Source organism: Temnothorax nylanderi, unplaced genomic scaffold (genome assembly GCF_030848795.1).
Source record: "Temnothorax nylanderi isolate EJ_2023f unplaced genomic scaffold, tnyl_v1.0 TNYL_tig0003_pilon, whole genome shotgun sequence".
NCBI classification, from domain to species: domain Eukaryota; kingdom Metazoa; phylum Arthropoda; class Insecta; order Hymenoptera; family Formicidae; genus Temnothorax; species Temnothorax nylanderi.
In genome coordinates, this window is record NW_027249065.1 from 6,334 (window position 1) to 14,078 (window position 7,745).

General features: G+C 39.5%; 1 long non-coding RNA gene across 1 annotated transcript; it reads left to right on the forward strand.

Moving 5' to 3' along the window:
- Positions 1-541: 541 nt before the first annotated feature.
- Positions 542-3,624, forward strand: LOC139770440 (uncharacterized). Its single transcript, XR_011717742.1, has 4 exons — positions 542-956; positions 1,216-1,338; positions 1,598-1,720; positions 1,980-3,624. It is a non-coding gene; the product is annotated as an uncharacterized lncRNA (long non-coding RNA).
- Positions 3,625-7,745: the final 4,121 nt, after the last annotated feature.

Consider the following 7,745-nt stretch of genomic DNA (forward strand, 5'->3'; position numbering starts at 1 on the left):
GTCTCACCGCGCCGCGAGACTATGTCGTCGGCTTCCCTCCCTTATACGCGTCGTCGCGGGTCTCACCGCGCCGCGAGACTATGTCGTCGGCTTCCCTCCCTTATACGCGTCGTCGCGGGTCTCACCGCGCCGCGAGACTATGTCGTCGGCTTCCCTCCCTTATACGCGTCGTCGCGGGTCTCACCGCGCCGCGAGACTATGTCGTCGGCTTCCCTCCCTTATACGCGTCCGTCGCGGGTCTCACCGCGCCGCGAGACTATGTCGTCGGCTTCGCCTCCCTTATACGCGTCGTCGCGGGTCTCACCGCGCCGCGAGACTATGTCGTCGGCTTCGCTCCCTTATACGCGTCGTCGCGGGTCTCACCGCGCCGCGAGACTATGTCGTCGGCTTCGCTCCCTTATACGCGTCGTCGCGGGTCTCACCGCGCCGCGAGACTATGTCGTCGGCTTCGCTCCCTTATACGCGTCGTCGCGGGTCTCACCGCGCCGCGAGACTATGTCGTCGGCTTCGCCTCCCTTATACGCGTCGTCGCGGGTCTCACCGCGCCGCGAGACTATGTCGTCGGCTTCGCTCCCTTATACGCGTCGTCGCGGGTCTCACCGCGCCGCGAGACTATGTCGTCGGCTTCGCTCCCTTATACGCGTCGTCGCGGGTCTCACCGCGCCGCGAGACTATGTCGTCGGCTTCGCTCCCTTATACGCGTCGTCGCGGGTCTCACCGCGCCGCGAGACTATGTCGTCGGCTTCGCTCCCTTATACGCGTCGTCGCGGGTCTCTCCGCGCCGCGAGACATTCATTACGCTTAATCGAATCGTTCATTTGAATGTTTCAGAAAATAACGACGCAGAAGATGACATCGGAGCAGCGAGGGAATCCTGCGAAGCTGACATCCCGAGCAGCCTGAGAGGAGGAGGAGGCCTAGGATAGGCATCGGGCATCGGCGTACCTACACTTCTGGTAAGTGTTACTTTTTATTTTTTCTAAAGATATTATAGAATTTCTCTTTTCGTTTATTCTTATTTAGTTGCTACATTAAACAGTGTTTCGAAATATAAATTAGTAAAAAGAAATAATTTGAAAAATTTGATTCAAGTTGATTCTACCATAGAGACTTTTTTCGAAGAAGTAATTTAGGAAAACATTAATCTGAATAACGAATAAGATGTTCGATGCGCGTGACAATTATTTAATCGATTCGATTATTTATATGTTACAGAAAATATCCACGCTGGAAGGACCATCAGCTTCGCATCGAGGGAACACGATGGACATCTCGAGCAGCCTGAGAGGAGGAGGAGGCCTAGGATAGGCATCGGGCATCGGCGTACCAACACTTCTGGTAAGTGTTACTTTTTATTTTTTCTAAAGATATTATAGAATCCCTCTTTTCGTTTATCCTTATTTAGTTGCTACATTAAACCGTGTTTCGAAATATAAATTAGTAAAAAGAAATAATTTGAAAAATTTGATTCAAGTTAATTCTACCATAGAGACTTTTTTCGAAGAAGTAATTTAGGAAAACATTAATCTGAATAACGAATAAGATGTTCGATGCGCGTGACAATTATTTAATCGATTCGATTATTTATATGTTACAGAAAATATCCACGCTGGAAGGACCATCAGCTTCGCATCGAGGGAACACGATGGACATCTCGAGCAGCTTGAGAGGAGGAGGAGGCCTAGGATAGGCATCGGGCATCGGCGTACCAACACTTCTGGTAAGTGTTACTTTTTATTTTTTCTAAAGATATTATAGAATCCCTCTTTTCGTTTATCCTTATTTAGTTGCTACATTAAACCGTGTTTCGGAATATAAATTAGTTAAAAGAAATAAATCAAAAAATTTGATTCAAGTTGATTCTAACGTAGAGACTTTTTTCGAAGAAGTAATTTAGGAAAACATTAATCGGAATAACGAATAAGATGTTCGATGCGCGTGACAATTATTTAATCGATTTGTTTATTTTTATGTTACAGAAAATATCCACGCAGGAAGGAGCATCAGCTTCGCATCGAGGGAACACGAGGGACACCCCGAGCAGCGTGAGAGAAAGTGGAGGCCTGGGAGAGGCATCAAAGTTGTGCAAAGTATTAATAGTACAGTTTTACATTCGCGAGATTTACGTGCTCGATACCGTACTGTGCGTGCGATATTTAATTTTGATTGTGTTTTTGATTAATCAACTGCGTGTCTTTAGTTTTTACTATTACATTATCGACGTTCCATACTGGATAAAATCTATGAATTTGATTTCATATTTATAACAATGACATAAATATTGTTGTACGCACGTTATACTGTTAATATAGTTCTATTTTATTTTACATGTATCAGAACATTAGAATATATCTTTATATAATGAATTAGACTCAAATTTTACACACGTATACATTATATTATTTTGTGTGTTATGTATATTAGAAAAGAGAGATTCCCAAAGTAACGGCTTCAATGTTAATTTAATATCCCATTATACTGTTAGGCGAGGGTTGAATTTCGATAATACGTAGACGTAGAGGATCTCCATTGATCCTCTCTCGTTCCTTTGTCAACTTTTCCCCGAGCCGAGAGGTGACGTAACGCGCCGTATCAGAATCCCTCGTCCCCCGGATTCGCGATTTGCGATCTCTCGATTCTCCATTGTTGCGAGGGGTATGTCTCCGTCTCGTATCTCTCTTATGTGACACTTGAATGACAGATCGCTAGGGTTTCGGTGACACCGTAATGCCGACCGGCTCTGCAATTGCTGAGATTGGGCTGTCGTCAATTACTTATTTCGATTACTATTCGTGTGTTACATATGGAAGCCGCAGGCCGCAGTCGAGATCGACCGTGTCCTCACTATCCTCAGGTCCGAACTTCGGCATATCAACGATAATAATCATCGTTTGAGATTTATGATTTCACGCGAGAATCGATATAAACTCTTTCAAATTATATAAAAGAAAGAGTTTGCAACACAGAAGTTTTCTTGACTCCAAAAAATTGATAACGCGAGATTGATAATATTAGAATGGATACCGTCTGCTAACATAATTGACTGATCAATTATTTTATCAGTCTTGTAAATCCGTTCGTTAAATCTGATGGGAGAATAATAGAAAGTTTACTTTGAGCCGCCTAACTTTTGCAGCACTGACACAATATACGAATTGGACATACGCGGTTCTATCTTTGAACCATGTTCCATTCCCGAGATTACCGAATCTTGTAACCTGATTTGAAGTTTAATCTTCTCGCGTGTCAGATTTAATGTGTATTACCCGCTATATTAATATCTGGAACAATGCAAATTTATTCTGCGGTTAATAGGACGAAGCTGTTACTTTCTGAAAGCATGTATAATTCTGCGGAATTTAATCAGCGCTACCTGGAATATGAAAGATGTTTAAATATCGATCACCTGGCACACATGTATTAATTTATACATATCGGACCGAGGAATATTTCATATCGACCAAAGTAAATTTAAACCAATCTCTCCGTACCGTGCAGCAATTAAAATGGATGCATAATTAATTATTTTATGGCGATTATGACTTACGCAATGTATGTACAAAATTTATTTGTTAATTTAACTACAGAATTAAGTATTACAAAATAAAGTGTATTTATTTATTATGTCTCAATATTACGTTGGATAATATACAAATCGTATTGCGTAAATCATCATAATTTATTGACTTATTCTTTCTGTTATATAATGATAACAAATCGTATTGTTTTGCACAATGAAAGATTATATCAGAAAATATCTTGGGTACGAGAGTGGTAAAATGCTATTTGACTATCACTTTGATACATAATGCGTGCCGAAAAGATGACTGGAATTAGATAGCCAAGCAGATTGGAATACTTGAACGCGCGCGTTTATTTATAGAACCGATTATTATATTATATCAGTGTATCTCCTATTACGATGAGAATTAATTAATTCCTCGATTCGTCTATTCGCTCATTATAGAAGTTGATACCAAGAGATTGATTCATCTATTAAATTCCTTGTTCAATTAATGTAATTGAATTATTTAATTTAATAAAATTAAGAAAACGTCGTGAATTCAAAATGCGGATTGTCAAGCTCTATTATGCTCTTTAGAATCGATGTAAAGGAGCTCCTTTTAATATTCTCGGCCGCTATCGATTCTGATTAATTATCGCTCACCTCCGAGACTCCCAATTTCGGGATTCAGATTAATGCGGGATAAGGCGGCGCGGCGGCGGAGTTCTTACGAAGCAATCATCATGGAGAGCCTTCGTGCTAGACGACAGTATGCGCGCCACTTGTACATAACGTAAGATCACTATCGGGCCGCGCTCTCGCGCCGGTAATATTCATCTCGGATACCGGTTTAATTGTACTATATGCACCGTGTCCTCGAGTCGTATTATTATGGGAACTAATCTCGCGGATTGGCAACGACGATAATGCCATTGTAAGCGCAAACATCGGAAAAGGGGAACCGTAACGCGTGACGCGCGCGACGGACGTGATCTCAAACTTCGCCATTTTGACCTCCTTTCTAGACCAATTATTAGAGCTTATCTTTTATTCGTATATACTATATGTAAATATATAATTCGTATATACTATATTTATAATCGAGTAAATATTCCGCATTAAATTAGAACTGCCAAACTGCGTTTGCACGTGTGCTTGAGGATCTCTAAATTAATAGGAAATATCGGTTTCTACAGTTTAGATTCTCAAGTATGTACATAAATATTCTAATTTAACGAGGAATATTTATTCGATCAGATTTATTCGTTAATAAAGAGAAAGATATACATTATGTTTTGTTAATTTTTAAGAAAATGTTATTCCTTTGCTGCTTAGCGTTTGTAGAAAAAAATATGTGATTGATATGATTTTTTAATAATTAGAAGAGAATCCCTTAACTATTGATTTGAGACAAACTATTAAAATAAAATTTCTAATCTATCGAACATTTCCCTGCTAATGGCTGGGAAAATAGGATTAAAAAATAAGGAAGAGTGGGCTAAATAGCGCGTGCCGATCGGATAGTTGCAATTAGACAGCCAAGTAGATTAGAATACTTGAGGATCTTGAACACGCATGTTTATAAAATCGATAAATTAATTTCACTTACAAGACTCTGTTGCTATTATACGATAGAATTGACTTTTTCGACTCATCCATTCGCTTAGCGTTATAAAGATTAATTTAAAAAGACTGATCTGATTTTTAAATTAATTATTTAATTAAATCTCATCTAGATAAATGAAATATCTTATAGGTAATAGAAATAATTTTAAAATAATCCGATCTGTTCTTTCCGTGAAATAACTTACATATCGCGACGATCGCACACGCACATGTCGATGTGCGTTCTCTCTCAGGGAAATGCACACGATGCGATACACGTAGGCCACTTTATTCGCTTTTACGGCAAATTAGAGCCGACGTAAGAGAGCTCTCTTTGACATCGTTTATTCCCTTTGTGGCACCGTTATTCGGTATCGCGGCGACATGTCGCCGCGAAACGCGACGGCCACGATAAAGAGCCGAAGAAGAAAGCCAAGGTTCTATCACCCTTTCTTGACCCTCGCGAGTTCGTTGACACGGACCGTGACACTTGAGAAGTGTGCAGAAGTGCACATCTGTCATGATCCGTAGCTATTCGCGCGAAAGTCTATAACGACCTTAATACGTTGCTTTAGTCGACCTCGCATCTCGCGCTCAAGTCCGATACATAAAATTATTTATATGAGATGTCCTGGAATCTCTGAATTCGATAATAGGCTCTTTCGGGAAAGGCGATATCTATTTCTTAAAGATCCTAATAGTTAAGATTGAATCAATTATCTCGTCACAATAAATCTGAGTTATTAAATAATAATTTTAATATTACACATTTTAACAATGAGGGATTGCAATCGACTAATCAGTAAAAATGTGTTTCACGAAGTATAATGAAATATATCGCTGAGAAGACGCGTGGTTGAGAAACCTTTCTCAAAGAAATAACACAAGATGTTGCGAAGCCGTAGGACTCTCTCGTCTAAATTAATTCCAGACCGGCTGTCTCTCGCTTTCGTTTTTTACTTTAAGTATCTCCTAATCGCGGGATCAGACATTTTGGGAAACCTACCCTCGAAGAGTGGCGATCACGGGCAATCGTTATAACGAGAGATACACGAACGGAAGCCTCTGAGAAAATCCCGTGCGACGCGTGTATGGTTTCCGAATATTTTCGCTATGACCGTTGTGCGGTCGTCCAACGAATTTGTTTCTCAAGCTTATTAGCCTTATTCCTCGACCAATTTAAAGTGAGTCTTGAAAGCAATCACAAATTAATAATTTCACTAATTATGGTATGTTAAGTGTTAATAAAATAGAAAATAGAAAATTCGATCACGTTTCAGTGTAAGAGGAATCGATTGGAATTTACCAAAAGTCTTCACCGTTTTAGAATAAACGTCGGTCTTTTCTAACGTATTTCGTTAAAGTATATTAGCCCTTCCACAAATTCTTCTATGACAGAGTTTTTTTTACGAGAAAAGATTTCTATCCTTTGTCGGGAGGTCGGCAAATATATTCTAATTTTTCATCCATGACTTTCTTTTTAACTGAATTCTTCCTAATTCTTTTTGAGAAGAATTCATGGGGGGGCTAGGGAATATATTCATTTCCCACGGCATATACGATTCTGGGACGAGACTTAAGATCGCGTTGTTGTATACACGTTGCACTATTCGAATGCAGGGGTTCGAATTTCGAATGCACATCCCTCGTGTATACAGGTGGGGCAAGTTTTTAGTGTTTATGAGTAACTATGGGAACCTGCGCATCGCTTTGCAATGAGTCATCCGTTACATTTTTACATTTCCTGTCATATAGTTTCAACACGTTGTATGTCCGGCAAGTTTTCTTATCGTGTACGTCACAGTTGGATTTTTATTATCATAAGCATATAAGGATATAAAATATCGTGTAATATAATGAAATAAGATTATATCTTTATAGACAGTGTGAATGGCGCATTTTTATTTTACACTATTATACATATATTATTATTTACTTATTTATGTATATTGTTCAAAAATTGTTGGTAGATGGCATTTATTTTTACAAGCGTCTTGAAAAATTTTGATGGCGCCATTTATCATCAGTAGTCACTAGAGCACCGTTGAAAAATTATTCTTTGGTCACGAATGTCCCAGCATGATAATTAACTGCTGTCTTTCACTTACGGTACAAAAAGAGAGCGGTAACAATGAATCACCTTGTGAACACTATTTCTTTGTTTTTTATGGTCACTTCACAAAATAAACATCTAGTCGAGAGTTTGTTAAGTGCTTTGGTCCAGACAATTTTATGTTATGCATATATTTTTATGCCATTTTGTGTGAAAGAGCTTTTATTCTAGGTGTTTATTCGTCTTTTTTCCTAAAGCTACAAAGACCAGTCGTTTTGCTGGTCTTAAGAATAAAACATTTACACGAAAGAGTTATTAGTCAGTAGTCACGATACACTAGATAGCAGAATTTTAATAATTTTTATAAAATTAAATGTAAAAGATTGTGTTGAATACATGTGTTGAAGAAAGAAACGTATCGCCACGTGTCACGAGGATATCGATGACCGAGTGTATCCTCGGTATCGATCGCATGACGGATCGCGATTGGAACTGCGAGAATATCGTGGATAGACAGGACGCGCAAGTGCAGGAAGGAAGTGTCGCGGTCGCTCTTCCGGGCAGCTGGCCTGGATATATCGG